The sequence below is a fragment of the Vombatus ursinus genome, unplaced genomic scaffold, assembly GCF_900497805.2.
Source record: "Vombatus ursinus unplaced genomic scaffold, bare-nosed wombat genome assembly UNPS02014801.1, whole genome shotgun sequence".
In the NCBI taxonomy this organism is placed as follows: domain Eukaryota; kingdom Metazoa; phylum Chordata; class Mammalia; order Diprotodontia; family Vombatidae; genus Vombatus; species Vombatus ursinus.
Window position 1 is genome coordinate 13396502 of NW_020954579.1, and position 23864 is coordinate 13420365.

General features: G+C 39.7%; 1 protein-coding gene across 3 annotated transcripts in view; it reads right to left on the reverse strand.

The window, feature by feature from the left end:
- TEX2 (testis expressed 2) overlaps positions 1-23864 on the reverse strand; it is a 152540-nt gene that overhangs the window by 116450 nt on the left and 12226 nt on the right. Inside the window, exon 1 of one of the 3 annotated variants that reach the window (XM_027872885.1) lies at positions 4172-4309. The exons of the other annotated variants lie outside the window; for them this stretch is intronic. The gene's annotated coding sequence lies outside the window, so the exon portion shown is untranslated. Of the gene's footprint in view, positions 1-4171; positions 4310-23864 lie in introns of those variants that run through there. 3 annotated transcript variants of the gene reach the window in all.

The following is a 23864-nucleotide window of genomic DNA, read 5'->3' on the forward strand; positions in this document are numbered from 1 at the left end:
TGCAATTTGAAGGGGAGCCCACTGAATTAATCCTTCAATACCTGTACACTGCACAAGTACCACAGATAGACAGGGAGCTGGACCCAGAACTAAACAGGAAGAGCAAAGTGGAATGAATTGTATTTGGGAACCCATTAAGTGTTTTGCATGATTTCTGCTGCAACAAAAACCCATCTTTTTAACACCAATATTCTCCCTATGATGCTAAGCAGGTGCTAATCATGGCACATTGCAATCTTCACATAATAAATCTTCAAAATCTTAACTGTGCTTTAAGTTTTACAAAGCATTTTCCTCACAACTCCTAAGTGGTCAGGTGAATAGTTCAAAAATTATTATTCCCATTTTACTGAAAAGAAACTGACACTTTCAAATCTAAAGCAATTGGCCCACGATCACACAACTAATAAATACTGGAGCCATTTCCTGATTCCCAGTGTTTCAGGGCAAAGGAGAGGGGGATAGTAAGTAAGTAGCCTAAAGTAAATTATCAATTGTGAAAAATGATTTCTCTTGGTAATCTGTGTCTAGGGGACTCAGAGCTCACCCTGCCAGCCTTCAATACAAAGTTGTTCAGAAGGACATCTCTGATAATGAGATTGCATTGAATCTTCTTATCTTGGTCATATTCCAACCCAGGCCTGAATTGATTTTATCCTACTCAGGTTTGGGTGGAGACTGACTTCCAAGACTAGGGGTGGTATTTCCTTTGACTGCAGGCGATATTGGCCCCAGTGGACTGAGTAACCTAAGGAACCCACCCACCTCCTAGTATGTTGACCAATCACAGTTGATTGGCACCCCCTTGGGAACACCTACTCTTTGGAGGGCATATAACCCAAAATTCCAAACCAAATCAGTTCTGAACTGGCCCCCCTAGGGGGGCCCAGTTTTGGATTGAACTCCCAAGCAATGCATGTCAAGCTCACCTTGAGAAATTAAACCGTGGACACACGTACCCCAATTTCGTTTGTCTCTTTCTTAGAGCAGACTGTTTCAAAGTGAGATTTGTGGGGTTCATGGGGTTCATGAGGTTCAGGGTTGACACAACAAAGACTTGCTCAAGATGTGCGAAGTAAGAGTCATCCTCTACAAACAGGCAGTTCTCAGATGAAGAAATTAAAACCATCTATAATCATATGAAAAAGTACTCTAAATCACTATTGATTAGAGAAATGCAAATCAAAACAACTCTGAGGTACCACACCACACCTATCAGATTGGCTAACATGACAAAACAGAAAAATGACAAATGGTGGAGAAGATGTGGGAAAATTGGAACACTAATGCATTGTTGGTGGAGTTGTAAACTGATCCAACCATTTTGGAGAGCAATTTGGAACTATGCCCAAAGGGCTATAAAAATGTGCATACCCTTTGACTCAGCAATAGCATTTCTAAGGCTATATCCCAAAGAAATCATAAAAATGGGAAAAGAACCCACATGTACAAAAATATTTATAGCAGTACTTTCTGTGGTGGCAAAGAATTGGAAATTGAGGGGATGTCCATCAATTGGGGAATGGCTGAACAAGTTGTGGTATAGGAATGTAATGGAATACTATTTGTGCTATAAGAAATGATGAGCAAACAGACTTCAGAAAAACCTGGAAAGACTTGTCTGGACTGATGCTGAGTGAAGTGAGCAGAACCAGGAGAACGTTGTATGCAGTAACAGCCACATTGTGCGATGACTAACTTTGACAGACTTAGCCCTTCTCAGCAGTGCAAGGATCTAAGACATCTCCACAGGCTTTGTGATGGAAAATGCTATCCACGTCCAAAGAAAGAACTATGGAATTTGAATGCAGATCGAAGCATACTATTTGCTATTTTTTTTTCTCTTCTGTTGAGTTTTGGTTTCTCTTTCTAGCGGTTCCTCCTATTGGTTCTAATTCTTACTTACAACATCACTAATGTGAAAATATGTTTTAATAGGAACGTATATTTATAGTCTATATCAGATTGTGCACTATCTTGGGGAAGGTGGTAGGGAAGAAGGGAGAGAAAAATTTTAAACTCAAAAGCATATGGAAGACATTGTTGATAAATCAAAATAAATTAATAAAAAAAAAAAAGAAAAAAAGAAAAGTCATCCTCAAGGAAGTATAGAGCCAGAAAAGGAGGTGGGCCACTCATGTAGTGATGGGTGGTATGGGATGATAGATGGAAGACAGGAGTTGCTGCACTGGTGTCCACAAAGCACCTGAGGAAGGCCTCCACAACAAGGGCTAGATACCTTTACAGAAAGCTAAGGATAACACTGGCATAGGGTGAGGAAGAAGGGATGTATGAAGTGTAATCTACACTGGTGAAGGGAGTGACCCTATTAGTAGTCAGCACTATTTATACTGCCTATGGTCACACAGTTGAGCATCAAAAACAGGATTTATACCCAAATTTTCTTGACTTTAAGTTCTTCAGTTTATCCACCGGGATTTTGCTTCAAAAATGTAAATTCTTATTGGATAAATGGATCACTGAATCTACAATCCCCATCAACCCAACTCCCAATTCCTGGAAAAGCAGACATGTAAACGAACAATAGCACAATAACACAGAGACTATAGGGATGAAGAACACAGAACTATGAACATGGAGAAATCAAAGAAAAATAAACTAAACAAAAGAGCTCGAAGACAATAGTATCAAAGTTGATGCCTAGGAAGAAGTTATTTATTTCGTGTGGTACAGAGAGGGAAGAAGAACTAGATCAGGGGACAGGGGGATTTTCACAAAATACCAAGTAGGGCTGGACTACATGGTACCTGGTACCATAAAGGGCCTTTTTCTGAGAGACAGAGGAGAGAGAGAGAACACACATGAGTATGTTCCCCTATGTGTCCAGCTAACCTGGGAGTGGAACCAAGTAGAGCTAAGAAGAGAGGTCAGACATGCTGAGCTGGACATATATACACAACACTGGATAGCCCAGATGTAGTTTATACTGGCAAATCCTCATACTAAAGTAATTCTTGTTTATACTCTACAGAACAGCTGGATGAATACGTGAAGATTTAGATGACTCACTGTGGAGAAGGTATAGTAGAGGCGAAGCTGTAGTCTTGAGGTTAAAGCCTAACCCTCCTTGGTTCCTAGCTGACAGCATCCAAAGTGATTGACCAATGGTTAGTTCAAGAAGCCCTGGCTTTGCTTCCCCAGTCAGTCCTTCAGAGTGGTGAAAAGTCACTTCACAGTTTAGGGTCATTTTATGAGATATTTTTGCAGAAGGAATGAACACAAATGGGCAGAAGAGAATGTGAAGCTATGGTCTGGGAAAACACAAAGTTAGATATAATGATATCTTTGATATTTTCTATTCTTGAAAATAAGATATTAGCAGAAAAACAGATAACTACTTTCTAGAGATATCAACAAGTGACTGGAACTTTCAAAAACAAAACGTCTGGGCAGTGGATGAGGGAGGACTATATTTGTAAACAAAAATGATGTAAAATAAAAGATATCAGTAAAAATAAGAAAAAGAAAAAACTAAACTATCAAATAACAAAGCATATTAAAATAATAAGTGATATACTTAAAAACATAGTCTTTCACCTGCCCCATCAAGGCCTGAGATGACCCTGGGTTCTAGAAGACTATGTCGACAGAGTCCAAGCTCTGACAGGTTCTACTACGCCAAAAAAAAAAAAAAAAAAAAAATTATGAGCATGATCCTGGCAACAGTCTGCTTTTAAAGGATCCACCTCAGTAGACACACAGCAACTCATCACCCAGAGACTGGCCACTTGGAAATGGATTCTTTGGCCATAGCAATCTGTGAAACAAAGAAAAAGATAAAATGGCTCTCAGTTCTGTGATTGTGTGTCAAAGTGATGGTAGCAAAGTAGTGGGAAGTGGATCAGAGTACAAAGAATCACAAAGCTTTAGACTGTTTATAAATACTAACTTGGCTGTTGACACTATAAATATGAGATTTTTGTCTAATGACTAAAAAGTAGACATACTAAAGGAGAACTGAACCATATCAATCACTACCACTATTAAACAAATTCAGAAGATAAAAGTTGATGTGTGACCAGAAAAAAAGACAAGGCAAGAACAAGGAATGACCAACGAGCAACCTACATATGCCAATGGTAACCATGCCATGCCAAGAGAATGCAAGGAAGCCCCAGTATACTGGGCAGGTCCCTTGTGGTGAACTTACAGAAAGACATGAACAAGAGTTGCACAGGATGGGCAGGCAGGGCTGCAATCTGCACTGTTGGAGGGAATACCCACATCGATGAGATCACAGATCCAATGGAATACTGGAGTATTATGAAGATAAGTCTTTTTTCATAGTTCCTGATCAGAGAAAGAATAGCCTAATTTAATATTTTACATTTGGAAGCCTATATTATTAATGCTATGCAAGGATTATTAAACTATAAGATTAAGGCCCTTTGTAAAATCTATTAAATATAAAACGCATTAAATTATACAGCCTTTTTCAAAGATATTACTATCTAATAGGATTTCTGGGTGGAGGAGAATGTAACTTCAAAGACCCATGATAAAGATGGCTAGTTCAGATCTGCCTATCTGTACCAAGGGATCTGGAGTATTCTGCAATTCACACTGTAGCCACCCTTTTTTCTCCATGGGGGAAAAAAAGCTAAGGGATTTTGATAATTTGTTGGAGTATTAATTCATTTTGGAAGTAATGTTTTACAAGCCTATTATCATGCTTCAAGGAATTTTGTACATAAGAGTCCAATGGTTAGACCTGAAGTATGTGTATATATACACATACACAAACACAGATATACACATACATAGCTCAGTTCTAGTTTTCACCACCTTTAACACAGAATAAACCAAGTGTGATAGATCATGTCTGTAATCCTAGCTATTAAAGAGACTGGGACTGTCACATCTCTTAAACTCAGGAGTTATGAGCTGCAGTAAGATAAGCTGTTTGGACTAAGCTAAGCATCAATATAGTGAGCCCCCCAAGAGCAGAAAGTCACCAAGATGCTTATAAGGGGAGAAGACCTGGATCAGGTTGGAAATAAGGCAGGTCAAAGTTTTCATGTTAATCAGAGTAGGATCAGGCAGTGAGATGCAGGATAGCTTAAAAAAAAAATCTTTGGTATTTCAATAGGCAGGTATAATTTCCTTTACCTATATGTATTCAAAGGCAGCTGGGTGGTGCAGTGCATAAGAGTACTGGGCTTGGAGTCAGGAAGACTCATCTTTGTGAGTTCAAATCCAGCCTCAGACACTACCTGTGTGACCCTGGACACCTAACTCTGTTTGCCTCAGTTTCCTCAACTGTCAAATAAGACAGAGAAGGAAATGGCAAACCACTTTAGTATCTTTGTCAAGAAAACCTCAAACTAGGTTACAAAAAGTCATATATGACTAAAAACAACAAAATATATTCAACATCTATAATTCCCAATACAGAACTAAGTGAAGACAATTTTTTAAAAACTGAAATTCTCCAACATTTTGACCTCTGCAAAAAAAGACATCCTAATCTTCCTTTCAGGTCCAGCTCTATCAGGTACCAACAAGTCCATGAAACTTTCCTTCCTTTACCTCCCCAGCAAGAAGCAATCTCTCATTTCACTTTTCCACCTCTCCTGTGAATTCATCACAAAGCACCAGAACCATTATAGTTATTTGAGCTGAGAGGCAATGAGGAACAGTAATAGAATACTGGACTTGGGAATCAAATTCCACCTAAGATACTTACTGACAGCATGACACCATACAGGCAAGTCAGCTTCACCTCTCTTACTATTTTATCACATGTACAATGGGCATTCTACCACCCATTTCACCACCTGAGTTGGTAAGGCTCAAATGAGATAGTTGTGTCAGTGAGTCAACAAGTATTTATAAAGCTCTCACTATGTACCAGGCATTGTGCAAGGGATACAAAGAAAGATAAAAATAGTGTCTTGCAAGCTTTTTTCAGTTAATAGTATTATTTGTCTTCTTATCTTCACCCCAGTAACTAGACCAGGAGTTCCTAATCTTTTTTTGTGTCCTAGACCTCTTTGGCAGCCTGAGCCTATCCTTCTCAGAATAATGGTATTAAATACATAAAATAAAATGCATAGGGTTATAAAGGAAACCAATTATACTGAATAGCTGTCAAAATATTTTTAATAAAAAATTTCATGGAGCCCAGATTAAGAATCCTTGTCCTAGTCTGAAAACTCCTGAAAAGTGCATCCTGTGCATACCCAACAGTGTGCCTGACATATACAATAAATGTATGCTCCACTTATTTTTCCTCTTTTCTAATACAAAATCTTTTTTGGCCTTGAAACAATACTTCTGATCCTGCATCTCTCAGTAATCTTTGAGCAAGTTACTTTATCTCCTTTAGCCTCAGTTTCCTCATTTATAAAATAAAGGTGTTAGACTTGACGATGTTTGTGGCCCCATCGAACTTGAGATCTATGATCTTTGATCTAGAAAGACAACTAAAATTAAAGTTGGGGCTTTTTCAACAATCTTTTGAGCAGCAAGGGGCTGGTGGTCAAAAAGTGGTGATTGTGATGTTTTTTCCCCCTAAGCTTGTTGCTCTTTTCCAAGGACTGGACACTGGCAATAAAGTCAACACACTTCAAACTGCTGTGCTCATAATGCAGGAAAACAAGCTATTTGAAGAAAAGCCTTGAACAATCAAGTTTAAACAGGTAAATGTTTAAGCTTTCACAAACACACTCTGGCAAATTTTCCATAACACAGAATGGCTTGTTCTGAGAATTATCCAGAAACTCCCAGATGTTGCTCCAAAGAGTTTTGATAAATGAGAGTATTTTCTTAAGATATTCACCTACCATGAAAAATTTAGTTCTGACCTATAGGGTTCAACATTTAGGCATTACAAGTGATCTTGTTACTTTAAAAACAACTAATCTGAACAAATCACAACCTCTGCTTCAGCTCCTTTTACTTGCTGCATACATATAGATACACCATCCCCTGAGATTGTTATAGGCTATTATAGGATCTCATAGGATCTCACAGGGTATAGGTAAGAGTGGTGGACTTGGAGTCAGGAAGACCTGAGTTCAAATCCCACCTCAGACACCAGCTGTGTAACTCTGGACAAATCAGTTCAATCTCTCTAAGCCTCAGTTTCCTCACAGATAAGATGAGGATAATAGCATCTATGACACAGGGTTGTAGTGAGAATTAATCAACCAAAAAGCAATCAGTTGCTTATTATGTGGCAAGCATTGTGCTAGGCACCCAGGTTGCAAAGACAAAAATGAAACAGTCCCTGACCTCAAAGAGGTTAAATTCTAAATTGAGGGAAACCACATGTGTAAGTAGATACAAAACATATACAAAGTAAATATGAGGTTATGGGTGGGTGTGGAGGGAGAAAAGAGCAGTCAGCACTCCCCAGCATCCCCCTTCCGAGGCAGGAAAGGTTTCAAGTAGGAGGTGGCATTTGAGCAGAGCTTTGAAGAAAGTCAAGCATTTACCAGGGAGGAGGGGGAGGAAGTAAAGACAGAGTGCATTCCAAACATGGGGCACAGCCTGTGAAAGGTCACAGAGACAGAAGACGGAAAGTCACGTGTGAGGGACAACAAAAAGGTCAATTTGGCTAGATGTTCAAGAACTTATTAATGGGTAACAAATTGGAAAAGGTAGCTGGAATCAAATCATGAAGGAATTTAAACGCCAAGCAGAGGACCTTGCATTACCCTAGAAGCAATAGGGCGCCCTGGACCTTTTTGAAGAAGGGAGTGGTATGGTCAAACCTGTGTTTTCAACAGATGTGTGGAAGATGGACAGAACGGAAAAGATAGACACTTGAAGCAGGGAAACCAATTAGAAGGCTACTGAAGTAGTCTCTGTGAGAAGTAATGATAGCCACATGAGAAGATGGGCAAAGAGATGATACAGAGGCAGAAATGATAAGACTTGACAGTTGAATAGATATGGCGGGGAGAGTGCAGGGGAATAAGGAGTCAAGTATGACTAAGGATGCAAACCTGGGTGACTGGAAATATGGTGGTGGCCTTGACAGAAATAGGAATGTTAGGAAAAGGCATGGATGAAAAGCTAATAAATTCTGTTTTGGAAATATCATTTGAGCTGCATATAGCACACCCAAGTAGAAATAACCAATAGAGAGTTGGTGATAAGGAATTGGAGGTTGGAAAGAAGATTAGAGCTAGACAGATATAGAAATGGGAGTCATCTACATGGAGATAATAATTGAACCATGAGTGCTAATGAGAGCAAGAGTATAGAAAGAGAAGGGAATCTAGGAAAGAACCAAACAAATGACAATGTTTCCAAAGTACTTTTAATCCTTAAAGAGTTTGACACACACATATACACACGAATGTAAACATGTATGGACCTTGAACATGAAAAGGACCTTGGAGATCATCTAGTCCTTCTACAAAGGAGGAAACTGAGGCCCAGAGGTGAAGTGACTTGCCCTCAAGGACACACACATAATGACGGTCAGGATTTGAACCTAGGTCACCTGACTATAAATTCAGAATTCTTTCCCACTATACCACCTTTCCTTTCTTTTTCTAAGACTTTAGTATATCAAGTATCAAAAACCATGAAATAAAGGTTGCTTCTGTAGTCCACTAGCCAATATAACATATTTCTCAATCACACTGAAGACTTTATATTTAAAAAAAAAAAAAGCTCAGAAGCATGAAATTAGTTTGATTTCCAATTCAACAACAGTTTTTAAGCTCGAATTACCTATAAGGAGATATGGAAATCTAAAGACAACAAAACAGTCCCTGCCCCAGCAGGGTGGGGATGAACATGACATGTACACAGACTAACAACTGGGAGTGGGGAGAAAGAATCAGGAAAAGGATTTGTCTAGAGATGGCCCCTGAGGTGAACTCTAGCAGAACCTAGGGCTTCTAACGAGACTAGATCAAGCAAAAATAAATTCTGGGTACTAACTCTGAGAAAATGAACAAGAGTGATTTCTCCCCCATTTGTGGTTTAAAACACTTCTCTTCTACTACACTGACCTCCACTCTCAAACTGGTTTGGGCAAGAATGTCACAGAGGTCAGATCCCTCAAGAGTTTTCATGTATAACTTTTGACACCACACAGGTAGTACGGGCCCAATGGGAAATCAAGTATAAGATGACACAACATTTAAATAGATTCCTCTGTGTTATTTAACTTTCTGTATTTTTTACACTTCAATGGGACCTGGGCTCTCATCCACATAGGGCCTCCCTCCATCAGTGCAGAACACAACCCATCTACACCTTCTCATCTTGGGGGAGGCTCTTGGCCACTTTCTCCTGTAAAACCTCCATAGGAAAACACCCAACTAGGGCCCTTCCTCTCTTAACATTCTATGCTCACCAATGGCCTCAAAGACCTTAGCTTAAAAAGGCCAAGGTTTCCCACTGAATCCAGGGCCATCTTCAGTTGTCCTCATCCATATCTGGCCACTGGACCCACATGGCTCAGGACAAAGTGAGGCTGGTGACTTTGCACAGCCCTCCCTCACTTAAATCCAATTCACTTGCATGTCACAGCATCACCTCCCTAATGTCACAGTCCTCTTGGAGAACAAAGGACAAACAACAACCACTCAGGTTGTTATCCCTTACTCATCCTCTCATACATCTCTCTGGTGATATCCCATCCTGCCACTTCTGCATAATTTTTCACTGGTAAATAAGCTGTGGGTGCCTCTAACCTAACAGGAGCCTCTCCAGTGCTTTTCCATATAAAATAGTTACTGAGGACCTACCTATTTGCAAGGTAGATTGCTAGGTGCCCAATTGAAAGAGTATAAGATCATGCCCTCAAGGATCTTATAACCTTAGCAGAAGAGATTAAGCATATGCACATAAAGATTAGAAAGTAGGTAAGGTAGTAGACACTATTAAGTGTTAAGTGAGTGCCATAATTGGTATGAAGACCCAGAAGCAAGAAGGAACATAAGAACCTCGACAAGTTAGACCTTGGAAGAAAAAAGACACAAATCTCTCCCTAATTACTGGTTCCTTTCCTACTGCCTACAGACCTGCCTAGATCTCACTCATCCTGGGAAAAAAAAACAAAAAACAAACCCCCTAAGATGCTACCATCACTACAAGCCATAGTCATCTCTCTCCTCTCTTGCTATCTACTTTACTTCCTCCTCTCACTCGTCAACCCTTTGAAATTTGGCCTCCAATCTCATTACTCAACCACAGCAGGATAAGAAATTCCAAGATCTTGTGCATAGTCCCTAAACCAATCCAAAAGTGCTCCAAACTTTTTATAAATAACTAGTTCCGTAAGAAAGAGCCCTGAAGGCTAAACCTTCGGTTTCAAGGACAGGGTTTCGACTGGGCAAAGGTTTTTCTCCACTGAGACTGCTTAATAAGCTTATTAAATATTAACTGACACACCCCAAGGGGGGAGATAGCCACCATTTTTTATCATGGGACGCATGACCAAACATGACAAGGAAGAACAAGGACGAATAAGGATGGGCTGTGTAGGAAGGGTGTAACTCAGATGAACCAGACCAATCATAGCCCTGGTGTGGGGAGTATGGATCTTACTAACTGCTTAAAAATTGACTGTACCAAGGAACCAGCGCCCACATGCTACTAAAGTGTGTTGTGCCTGCTTCTCTCACGAGAAGTGTAATAAAGGCTTTCCTTCACTCACTCACTGTAGTGGATTTTTGTTTCAGATTTTTCTAACACTCCAAAATTATGAATGATTTCTCAATTGTAAAATATGATGGCTTTTTCTCAATCCATATCATTCTTGACCTCTCTGCAGCCTCTGACACTGTTGACCACCCTCCACTGTGGACTACCCTCTCTTTGGGTGCTCTCTCCTGTTCTCTTAACATTGTTATCTCCTGATTCTCTTCCTACTTTCTTAACCATTTGTTCTCATTCACCTTTGCTAGTCCATCTTCCTAACCCTGCTCTCTAACTGTGGGTATGCCATAAGACTTTCTCCTTGGTTCTCTAGTTCTCTCTACATACTTGGTAGCTTCATCAGTTGTTATGGGTTCAATTATCGTGTCTATGCAGGTAACTCCCAAATCAGCAGAGACTGTCATTTGTCTCTGTTTGTATCCCTAGTGCTTAGCACAGTGCCAGCCACATAGCAGGTATTTAATGAATGTTTGACTGATTGTCTCTCAGCATATCGAAAATTGCTTACTGGATTTTCAAACTGGATGTCCCATAGGCATATCAAACTTAATATGTCCAAAAGAGAATTATCTTTTCTTCTAAAATCACTTCCCTTCAGAATTTACCTATTTCTGCCAAGGGCGCTACCATCCTTTCAGCCATGTAGGTGCACAACTTCGGCATCATCCTCAACTCCTTATTCTTCTTCACTCCATATATTCAATAAGTTGTTAAATTTTATCATTTCTACATGCACAATCTCTCTTGAATCTGTCCCCTTCTCTCTATTCATACAAACCATTACCCTAATTCAGTCCCTTTTCATCTCTTACTTAGACTATTGCAACAGACCCCTAATTGGACTCCCTGCCTCAAGTCTCTTTCCTCTGTGATCCATTCTCTATTCAGCTGCCAAAATGATTTTCCCAAAGGAAAAGTCTGACCATGTCATCTTTCTACTCGAACTCCAGTAATTTCCCATTGCCTTCTGGATCAAATGGAAGCTCCTCTGTTTAGCTTTCAAAGCCCTTTACAACGTGGTCCCAATCTACCCTCTATACACTTTTTTATACACTAACCCCTTTCCAATGCTCTATGGTCAATAAATCAATCGAGAAGAGCCTACTATGTACATATCAGGCACTATGCTAAGCACTGGAGATACAAAGAAAAAAGCAAAATAGTTCTTGCCCCCAAACAGCTTACATTCTAACAAGGGAGACAACACGTACCTATATAAATATATACAAGACACTTACAAAGTAGATACAATGGAACCTTATGGGGAAAGCTTACAGCTGCTGGAGATTGGGCAAGGCCTCCTACAGAATCTGGCATTTGAGCTGAGCCATGAAGGAGAACAGGAATTCTAAAGGGCTGAGACAAGGAGGAGGAGCACTTGGCCATGAGAGGCAGCCAGTGCAAAGGCTGGAGAGTTATGTGTGAGGAATAGAGATAGTCCAGTACCCAGAGGCCTGGTGAGTATGAAGAGGGGAGTCATCCATGAGGAAGTCTAGAAAGGAAAAGGAAGGTCATGGAGAGCTTTAAATGTAAAACAGAATTTATATTTGATCCTGCATGTAATAAGGAACCTCTGGAGGTTATTAAGTGTTTGAGGGTGGGGAGGTAGGTGGGGTGGAGATTCATGAGAAAAGTCACTTTGGAAGCTTTCAGGAGGTTGGATTGTAGGGGTGAAAGACCTGAGGTAGGGAGAAGAGTTAGGTGGCTGTAGGAATAGTCGAGGCCAGAAATGAAGAGAGGTTGAAGTAGGGTTGTGGCTGTTAGGAGTGGAGAGAAAGACAAATATAAAACATGCTGTGGAAATAGAAAGATTTGACAAGTGACTGGAAACATAGGTGAGAGTAAAGCCTATAGGATGCACTGTGGTGACTGGAAGGATGGTGTTCCCCTTGAAAGAGGGGGCAGGGGAAGCTAGAAGGCACAGGGGATAGAGCTCTGTCCTTGGAGTCAGGAGGACCTGAGTTCAAATCTGACCTCAGATACTTGACACTTACTAGCTGTGTGACTCTGGGCAAGTCACTTAACCCCAATTGCCTCACCAAAAAAAAAAAAAAAAAAAAAGAGGAGGAAGTTAAGAGGACTGGTTGGTTTTGGGGAAAAGACAATGAGTTACCCTTTGACTCAGCAATAGCACTTCTAGGGCTATATCCCAAAGAGATCATACAAATGGGAAAAGGACCCACATGTACAAAAACATTTATAGCAGCTCTTTCTGTGGTGGCAAAGAATTGGAAATTGAGAGGATATCCATCAATTAGGGAATGGCTGAACAAGTTGTGGTATATGAATGTAATGGAATACTATTGTGCTGTAAGAAATGATGAGCAGGCTGCCTTCAGAAAAACCTGGAAAGACTTTTATGGTCTGATGCTGAGTGAAATGAGCAGAACCAAGAGAACGTTGTACACAATAACAGCCACGTTGTGCGATGACTAATATTGATAAACTTAACTCTTCCCAGCAATACAAGGATCTAAGACATCTCCAAGACATCTCGTGATGGAAAATGCTCTCCACATCCAAAGAAAGAACTACTGAGTTTGACTGCAGATCGAAGCATACTATTTGCTCTTTTTTTTTCTTCTGTTTTGTTTTGTTTCCTCTTTCTGGTGGTTCCTCCTATTGGTTCTAATTCTTACTTACAACATGACTAACGTGAAAATATGTTTAATAGGAATGTATATGTATAGCCCATATCAGATTGTGCGACACCTTGGGGAGGATGGTGGGGAGGAAGGAGGAGAAAAATTTTAAACTCAAAAGCATATGATTATTTAAAATTTTAAACTCAAAAGCAAAAGTGATTGTTGATAAATCAAAATAAATTAATTTAAAAAAAAAAAAGAAAATACACTGAGTTTACTTTTGAACCTGTTGAGTTTGAAATGCCTATGGGACATCCAGTTTGAAATGTCCAACAAGCAGTTGGTGATGTGGGACTTTAGAGAAAGACCAGGGCTGGATATATAGATCTAGAAGTCATCAGCATAGAGAAGAAAACTGAGCCCATGCGAATTGATGAAATCATCAAGTAAAAGAGTGTGAAGAAAGAAGAGCAGATGACCCAGGCAAGAACCTCTGGGTATACTTGAAATTAGCAGGAGTGATACAGATGCAAGTCCAGCAAAGAAGACCGAGAAATGAAAAGATAGATAGGAGGAAAAGCAAAAGAAAGAACAGTGTTATGAAAACCCAGACAGGAAAAAGAATCTAGTTTAAGAGGGTGGTCAACAGTGTCAAATGCTGCAGAAAGATCAAGAAAGATAAAAACTAAGAAAAGGCTATCAGATTTGACAATGAACAAACTATCGGTAACTTTGAAAAAAATAGTTTCAGTTGAGTAATGAAGTTGTAAGCCAGACTGCATTGAGTTTCTGTGTGAAAGGAGAGAAAGTGGAGGCAGTATATAGGTTTGTTGAGGTTAGCTGAGAAGAGAGCTACAGAATGATAGCTAACAAAAATGTTAACATCTAACGAGGATTCTTTCAGAATAGAGGAGGGGAAGGAGGATGGAGGAAAAACAAAAAAAATGAGGGAGACAGGGAGGAAAAGAGAGAGACTGAGAGAAAGATGGTATTAGAGGTGATCTGCCAGAGAAGATAAGAAGACATGGGATCAAGGAAGGGTCTATGTAATAAGCTGGCCTTGGCAAAAAGACCCACCTCTTCATTAAAGCCTGAAGGAGAAAGTCACAAGCAAAAGTGAACAAGGCAAATGGCCTTGATTTCCTGTGTAAAGTACGAAGAGAAGCCCTCAGATGAGAAGGTGGGAAAGAAATGCTGTGGGAGGTTGAGGGAAGAAAGGTTGTAATAGCTGCTATGGCAAGTAATTTAGAGAATCAATTAAGGAAGAACAGCAGGACTACCTTGCTATAGTGAGGGCCCAGGTGAGATTAGGAAACAGAAATGCGTAGTGGCCTGAGTCAGCACAGTTACATGACCTCACTTCTATTCAGCAGCACATTAGTAGAGGAGCATGAGATAAACGGTGGAAGCAATCCAGGTTTGGGTTTGGGAAGGCATGAGGGGTGATAGGAGAAAGGAGCAAGGGATTAGAAAATGGAGGAGAGAGAGATGTGAAGTGAAAAATGGCCTCCAAAATTTGGGGATCGGATTCCCCATTAGTAAAATATTCTGAACACTCTTCCCAAATGTGTATATTTGCTTATATATTTGTGTACTTATTACATATATGTACTACTGTACTAATAACTATGTACATTATGAAATTAAAATGTAATGAAGTTTTAAAACTTTACTTATTAGTGATACCATAAAGCTTCTTTGTTCTTGAAAGCAATGTGATTGAATATGCTTCACTATTTTTTTCTTAAATCACTGTGTATGTCCTGGAAGATAGGACTTGTAAATGATAATTATTAGTAATTAATTATTCAGTTAATTTTATGAATATAGCTAGCCAAGCAGGTGAATTTCATCAAAGATTTTTTGTTGTTGAAAGATACACAATATAATAATTAAATAATGATACACAGTAGGCAATGAACATAATAGCTTTGCAGTCAGGAGTCACAAGGAAAAGTGAAACATCTAGTTTTAATTCTGTTTCAGTATAAGTCTGTTCCTCTTTCATTATGTAGCTTTGCTTAAAGAATATTCTCTCTTAATTCCCTATTCACATTTGGATATTAGTTGTCTTTTTATGAGTGAGGAACTAGCAGGAAGGCAAGTTTGGTTAGAGAATAGCAGACAAGTAGGAGAATAAGGTACTAAGCCTGAAAAGGTTGACTGGGGACAGATTGTAAAATGCTGTAAATGACAAACAGGAGTTTGTATATGATCCTAGAGTGAACAGGGGCCCACTAATGTTTACTGAGTAGGAGGGTCAAAGTTGCTCTTTGGGGAAATCACTTTGGCAGGTGTGCAGAGGATGGACTGAAACAGAGAGACCAGGCAAGCAAAGATGAGGGACTGAACCGTGTAGAAGTAGAAAGAAAAGGCCAGAGAATCCAGGAAGGTAGGAATAGTGAGATTTGGAAATTGCTTGGATAAGAAGGCAGTGTAAATGAAAAGTTGGAAGATGACACCTGGAGTGGAACCTGGGCAACTAGAAGGATGCTGGTGCCCTCTGTTCAGAAGGACAATGGGTCTAACGCAACAAAATCTGCAACCTATCCAGTGTGACTCACTTCATCCCACCCAAAATGAGGAAAGGAGGGGAAGGATTACTAATCATTGTGCCCCAGAGCAGAAAGCCTGCCCTTCCAGGAGGGAGCAGTGCCTGCTGCAGCCAGGCAGAAGGTAGGGATGCTGGAGAGTGAAGAAATGAGAGGGACACAAGGGACCCAACGGCACTGTGCAGCCACTCTTAAGAGTGCCTAGTTTGGAATTAGAACTGCCCTACGGGGGTGCTTGTCATTTACAGTGCCTGGCTCTGAGTGAGTTCTACTTAAATACTTGTTGACTTTTATTACATCTCTCCGCTTGGATACCACTACAACGCGTAAATCTAATGGAATTTTGAGATCTCCTCATTCTCAAACCCCAAATCACCACCACTCCCCAATTTTCATATTATGGTCAATGTCAGTTTTTCTGGACCTAAGGCTCCCAACAGTAGAGACAATAACTCCTCCATTTCTATTTCACAGCTACCAACTTAGTCCAACTACATTAGGGATCCTTAAAAGCTGGAGTCTGTAAACCTTTTAAAAAATATATTTTGAGTGAAAATATGTTTAATAGAAATGTGTATGTATAGCCTGTATCAGATTGCTCGCCATCTTGGGGGGGGGGGGGAGAAAAATTTTAAACTCAAAAGCTTATGGAAATAATTGTTGATAAATCAAAATAAATTAAATAAAAAATATATATTTTGACAAGTTTATTTTAGTATAATTGATCTCCTCTGTAATCCTATGTATTTGATATTATACTTTTAAAAAATGTTATCCTGAGAAGGGATCCATTAGCTTCCCCAGAATCCTGCCCAAAGGGTCCTATGACTCAAAAAAGGCTAAGCATCCCTAGATCCCTAGACTAGATCCTTTTTCCTTGCCTCCTGAATGACTGTAGCTGCCCCAATCTTTTCCCCATAACAACCTATCAAACATATAGCTGCGAAAGCAAAATTCTATCATCATGTTACTCCCCTATTCAAGAAACAAGATTCTTTAAAATCTTATGATTGGAAGGGACCTCCCAGAGTCATGTCATCCAGCCTCCCACCTAATCCAAAAGTCCTTTCTAGAGCAACCCTGGCAGATTCAACTCCTTCTCAAACACCTCCAGTGAAAGGGAGTCACCACATGGGGTAACTTTTTCAAACTGCTGCACAGTTAAGTGGTGCTTTAAGTATAGTATGTATTTGATGAGCAGTAAGATCAACTCACATTGATTTTCTATCAACCCTGTGAGGTAGGTAGTGCCCCACAGTATTACTGTCTCCATTTAATGGATGAGGTAGGCTAGAGAGGTTAACTACCTCCCCTAGGGATTATACAGACAGTAAATACAAGAGCTAGGATTCAAAACTGGGTGTCCATCCTGATTCCAAATTCAGTGCTTTTTCCACTATACCACACTGCCTCTCATTTAAGAAAATTTTCTTATACTAAGTCAAAATCTGCTTCCCTATAGCTCTTCCTGGGCACCTACGTGGCACAGTGCATAGGGCTATGGGGCTGGAGTCGGGAAGACCCATCTTCAGGAGTTCAAATTCGGCCTCAAACACTAACTGTATGACCCTGGGCAAGTCACTTAACCCTGTTTGCCTGTTTTCTCATCTATGAAATGAGCTGGAGAAGGAAATAGCAAACCACTCCAGTGGCTTTGCCAAGAAAACCCCAAACGGTATCACAAAGAGTCAGACGTGACTGAAACAACTGAACAAAACAACTCTTCCACCATTGGGTCTAGATCAGCTGATCTAAATAGATGTGGTCATCTCAGGCGGGAAAGGAAATAAACTGTAGAGCTGACACGAGGAGCTGCTTTGGGGTCAATGTTTTATTGATCATTAGATAGAGTTGGAATCCTTCTTAGATTTCCTCAAAGCTGTAAGAAACTGTCAGCTTCCATCCATCCCTGTTTCCCAGTGCACTTGGCAGCTCCCAGGGGAGCTGCTCTTTTATTCACCTTCCTGAAGAAGAGCTGAATAAATGAACCCCCACGCTTCACAGCAGGGGACCAGAGGTGTGAGCTAAGGCTCACACTGTCAGACACAGTCAAAGCATTAGGCAGTTTTGCAGAAGTCCACTTTTTCTCTCTCTTTCAATCTTTGTTACATATTTTGAAATGAATGCAATGTTAAAACAAGGGACGCTAATAAAAATAACATTTAAAAATACAAAGTTAAAAAATATCCTGGCCTCACCCATCGCTAACTGCTAACATGAGCTCCTAGAGAGTGACAAGTATTATTACTACGTAAGCAACATCTCATAATATTCTGCTCCCTGACAGCTGTAGTTTAGTGGCCAACCTAAATTCTCCAGTTTAGTATTGGAGGCTCTTTTCACCTCCACTTCATTTCCCACGACCCTTCTATTCCAGCCAAGCTATTGTAATTATCCCTTCCACATAGAGGAGGTTAGGGAGACAGCATCCCTGCGATCTAGAAAATCTTGTAAAATTTTTTGGCCCTCTCTTCGTACCAGAGAAATCTGAATTTTTTCTTTTTTCTTTTATGGAATGTTTACAGTACTAAAAGATAAAATATGTTAATATTATCTAATACTACATACGTATTTTATGCATTTCTGAGTTTCTAGGCTTTTTCTGTGTTGTCTGCTGGCTTTTGTGTACCACCTGCAGCTTCCACCAAACTCCCCCAAAATTCCCATTTAATTTCTTATGCCAACCTGAGATATATCAAAACTGTGATGGGGAAAGTAGAAATGTGGAAGAGATAACTATATGTACAAACTGGTTGCTTCTATGTCCCTGACTCTGCACATTCATTCTCTCTTCTAGGACTGCCACCCCCCCCCCCCCCCCCCATCAATTCATAGACCTTAGCATTTTGAAAATCCCATTCAACTTAACCTATCTCCAAGATTCTCTCTGTCTATTCTCTCCTCTAATTGAATTGACTTTCCCTTCCCCTCTCCTAAGATGTTCTCAGTTTCTCCTACGCCTGAGTTACATTTCATTTGTAGTCTAAGTATATTCTCATATTTGGTGTTATGTGAAATTATTTGCAGAGGCAAAGTAGCATGGTGGATAGAGGGGGAGGGAAGCCTAGGTCACTAGAGCTAGGTTCACATCCCTCTTATGACACGAGTTGTGTGGCATCGGAAAAGTCATTTAACCTCTGCAGTATCTACTTCATGAGGCTGGGAGGATCAGATGAGATAATATATGTAAACCACTATGCAAATATCAACTACTACTGACATTTTGAGGAAAGCGCAGAGATGACACGTTCTATGTTCCTCAAGAGAAGCAGCCTCTGTGGCACAATCTCACTTATCCCTACTATACCCAGTTCTGCACAGGAGGTGTCCAATAAATTTAACAGACGAAACAGACTACAACTTTAAAAGTATAATGATTTTCCAGGGTAAAGGTCACTTTACGTGTGAGTACTATACACGACAACTGGCTTAACAAGAAATATAAAAAATTCAGATTCAAGGTTATAACTCCCAACATCAGTCCTGAATAATTCAGAATACTTTTAATCCAAGTGCTCTTCCCCTCAACAGCTCTGTATGCGATTTCACTATCTGGTGATAAAATTTTAAACACTAACAAATCCACCAACAGGATTATAAGTGAAAAATCAAGGAACTATAATAGAGACATTGTCCAAGCTTAGTCACCCTCAACAAACATTGTACAAAATCAGTTTTAACTACAATATCTATCCATGTTCATAAAACCTTACACTGGCTTGTCTATGAATCACCAAAGGTTTGAAATAAATCATTTATCCTACCAGATTACTTCTCACCATACGATAGGGTTATTCCTCTGTTAAAGTCTCTCAAAATTTTCAGTAGGATATTAAATGCTAAGGACACACAGAGAAGTGGGAGCTTACTCTAACAACTCAATTCAACATTTATTAAGTACTAAATGCAAAGAAGCACTATGCTAGACACCAGGGACAGAGGCAAAAATGAAACAGTCTATTTCCTAAGGGCCCTTACATCTCAGTGGAGACTCCTTGTGATATCCTCCCTGTCTGAAAATAGGCTCAAACTTTGCCTCCTACGACAGAGTCACAAACCAGACTTAGCCAAGGCTGGGAAAACCCAAGAGTTTTATAAGGTCAATGTGAGTTAGCCACAAGACATGGTAGCCACAAAGGCTAATCTGATCTTAGCCCACATAAGCTGAAGTGGAGTGTAAAAACAAGTGAAGTGACAGATCTGCTGCACACTGGCTCTGGTCAGACATCAGGCTGAATCACCATGTCCCATTCTTGGCACCACAGGCTCATAGATGGAGAGTGCGAAGGCCTTTTCTAGCTCCTCTCACCCAAACTCCCTTTTAAGAAATATAACAAAAAATAAAAAAATAAAAATTTAAATTTAAATTAAAAAAAAAAAGAAATATAACAATCTCTGCTTTTGCAGACCAAGCGTGGACCCACATGGTGAGAGGGCCCAAAATCATGTCAGACAAAGCTGGATGAAGGAATTAGGGGATGTTTAATCTAAAGAACAGATTTAGGAGGAGCATGAACAGTTGTCATGTGGAATAGGGATTGGACTTGTTTTGCTTTGGCCTCAAAAAACAGAATTGTGAACAATGGGTGGAAGTTACAGTCAGGCAGGTTTTTTGTTAAAAAACACTTCCTAACAAAGTTGTCAAGAGAGGTAATGGGTTCTCCATCAGGAAGTCTTCAGAGTTGTATGAACACTTGGCAGGGAAGAAATTCATCCTCAGGTATAATTCAGAGATGTAACTGTGAAATATTTAACAAAATAAATAAAAATGCAACAAAACATATTGCTAATGTATGGTTTTCTAAGTCAATATATGGCCCCAGGGATCCTTATGTATAATTCAGTGGTCCCTGTTCCTACTTGAGTTTAAAACCATTGGTCTAATTGAATGCTGAGGTCCCTTCCAAAAGTGAAATTTTATGTATTCTAAGTAGTATAGTAGCTATCTGACATAGTAGATGGAATCAGCTTTGTGGCCAGAAAGACCTGGGTTCAAGGGCCACCTCTGACACACACTGTATCTGTAATCCTGGGCAACTCTGTCTACCTCCGTTTCCTCATCTATAAAATGGGGCTAATAATAGTATCTATCTCGCAGGGTTCTTGTGAAGATCAAATGAGATAATATCTGTAAGACGTTTGCATATAGTAAAGTGTCACAGAAATGATAGTTATTATTATTGTTGTTGTTGTTAAAATAGTCCTAACAAGCAAAGTTGGTACTGCATGATTTTCTTCGTAGAGTCTGATAGATACACTTTGAAGATAATAATGAGGAAGGAATCCCAAAGGGAAGACATTTTGTTCTTCTGCCTTCTTACTTAAATTCAACTAAGTAAATTACACTCAATATATTAATAATCTGCATTTTCTTTCAAGTGTTGAGTTTGGTTTCATAATTACTTTATACGTGGAATGATTAAAAATCTTTCATTAAAAAAAGGGAAACGTCACTAATCCCATGTCATGCTACTACTCTTAATGCAGCCTTCACCATAATAATAAAGTTATTACTTAAAATGTACAAATAAACTTTAGGGATATTGCCTCAAACTCCATTAGGCACAAGAAAGGACTTCTAATAAAAGAGAAAAGCAGGCAAGTATACCCATTCCAAACGGTAAGTGGGCACTAGAACTCAGTATAATATAGTTCTCAGTTGAGATTCTAAAATTATTTACAAGAGCACTTCAAGGCATGAGTTTTAATCTAAAGTCCTCTATCGTCTTATTGTAACTTAAGAGAATTCTCTCCCTAGGCTCTCCTTAACAGTTAGAATAACTCACATAGAAAACTTCTCTTGGTGGTAGCTAAGATGTTCTTAGTGTAATGCTGGTCCATCCAGAACAAGTGTCCCTGGTTAATTCCCCTGAGCAAATGTACCCAGATATAATGCAAGACCAACCTAACTTCTACATTCTGCAACCAAGGATATGATGTAGAGATTAAGGGTTTGGGAGGTGGGGTTTTCCCCCCCCTTAAGAGCTAAAACCTATCAGTAGAATTCTGCTGATCATACTAAGTCAAAGACTTGGCTTATTGGCTGTTCTCCCAATTCAACATTCCATCTCCTAGTAGGTGGCACACTGATAGAGCACTGGACCTGGAGTCAGAAAGAGATGAGCTGAAATCTGGCCTCAGATATTTACTAGCTGTTTGACATTGGAGGTTACTTAACTGCTGTTTACCTCAGTTTCTTTATCTGCAAAATGAGGCTAATAATAGCACCTACCACCCAGGGTTATTGTGAGGATTAAATGAGATAACTGTAAAGCACTTAGCACGGTGCCTGGCACACAGTAGGTACTATATAAATATGAATTACTGTTATTATTATTATTGCTAAAGCTCTTCACAGGCTGTCCCTCAAGCTTGGAACATACCTCTTCCACACCTCCACTTGGAATCCCTAGCTTACTTCAAGATGCAGCTCAGGTACCACCTACTCTGATACCTTTCCTGATCCAGGCCTCTCCCAACTGTCTCTGCCTCTTCAAATAATCTTGTAAAGTCACCCCTCAACACTGAACGGCTTCCCATTAGAGGCTCTAGTTATCTGCGTGTTAGCCATCGATAATTATGAGAATTTTTGGAGATTTGTGGCTTACTGTGGAAAATTGCAGACAACACATAAATGTAAAGAAAACAAAAAAAATTTAGTAAGTCATAAATGCATAAATACCATATGTTATTAATATATTTTATCATTTACTACCATAAGCATACATATGTAAATTTATTATAAACAGATTTTGTTAAAAGTTTCAGTGTACTAAAGAGCTACGGGCTAAGCACTCTTTGGAAATACCTCCTCTTTGTGTCTCTACCATCCAGAATGAGTCATGTGATTTTTTTTTCCCCATGGTAATCACTGTACCTTTCGATTTTTGTAGAAGGAAATCCATGAAGCAGTTGCTGCAGCTTCACCAGCTGCTGCGAAGTCTCTGCATGGTGTGGGAGATACTAAGCTCCTTCACAGAACTGCAACTTTTTAGGTGCAGTGTGCTATTTTGTTTTAATTATTTATTTATTTTATTATTATTTTAATTATTTTTGTTAAATAAATATGATCAGAATTATTAAAAATAAAGGTTTAGGATAGGGCCTAGAGTTATTCAAAGTATTTCATATTCATGAGGGTCGTACACCCTTACACCCCAAGAATGTTGAAGGATGACTGTATATATTTAGACATGTATTTGCTTACCCCTCCTGCAGAATCTAAGTCTCTTGAGGATAGTGTCTGTATCCTCAGCCCCTAGCACAATGCCTTTGCACATCTGTTTTGGTTTGGACCTGAGATTTCATTAATACAAGAGAACTATCAGCAACTGATGTACATATTACAATCACAGAATTGTCTGGGACGCTGAGAAGCTGAGCCAAATTACACAGCATCATGAAGTCATGTGTCAGAGGCAGAATCTTCCCAACTCCAAGGTCTCCAACCTCTTCCTAACACTAACTGGCACATAGTAGATAAGTAATTAATATCAAACTGAACAATTTTCCTGGGGCTGTTTCTAGTACACAGAGCATAGACCAGCAGCAGTCAGTCAATAAACAATGCTGAGGACACAAAGAAAGACAAAGGAGAGTCCCTCCTTTTAAGGAGCTCACTGTGTGACTCGAGAAACAATGAGAAAACAGCTCTGTACTAAGGCAATACAGAGAGGTTAAACTGAATAAAGTAGTGCTACAGGTAAGCAGCAGAAAGTAGTGGAAAACCAGAGACAGACCCAGAACAAGAGACTGGGAAACAGATGTATGACACCTGGAACCACACCACTTGCTAGACTAAGGGGTACATTTTAGGAGCTGAGTCCTGGAAACCTGTTGTCCAGTTGTGTCTGACTCTCCGTGACCCCAGCTGGGGTTTTGTTGGCAAAGATACCAGAGTGGGTTGAGTAGATGAGTCTTCCTGATTCTAGGCCCTGCACTCTATCCACTGTGTCACCTAGCTGCCCCTGAAATGGAATTACCATTCAATAAATACTGCTGGTAAAATGCATGGCTACAGAGGTAAAAAGGGGGTTTAGAGCTACACTACAATAAACTCTAATACACACTTCAATGGATC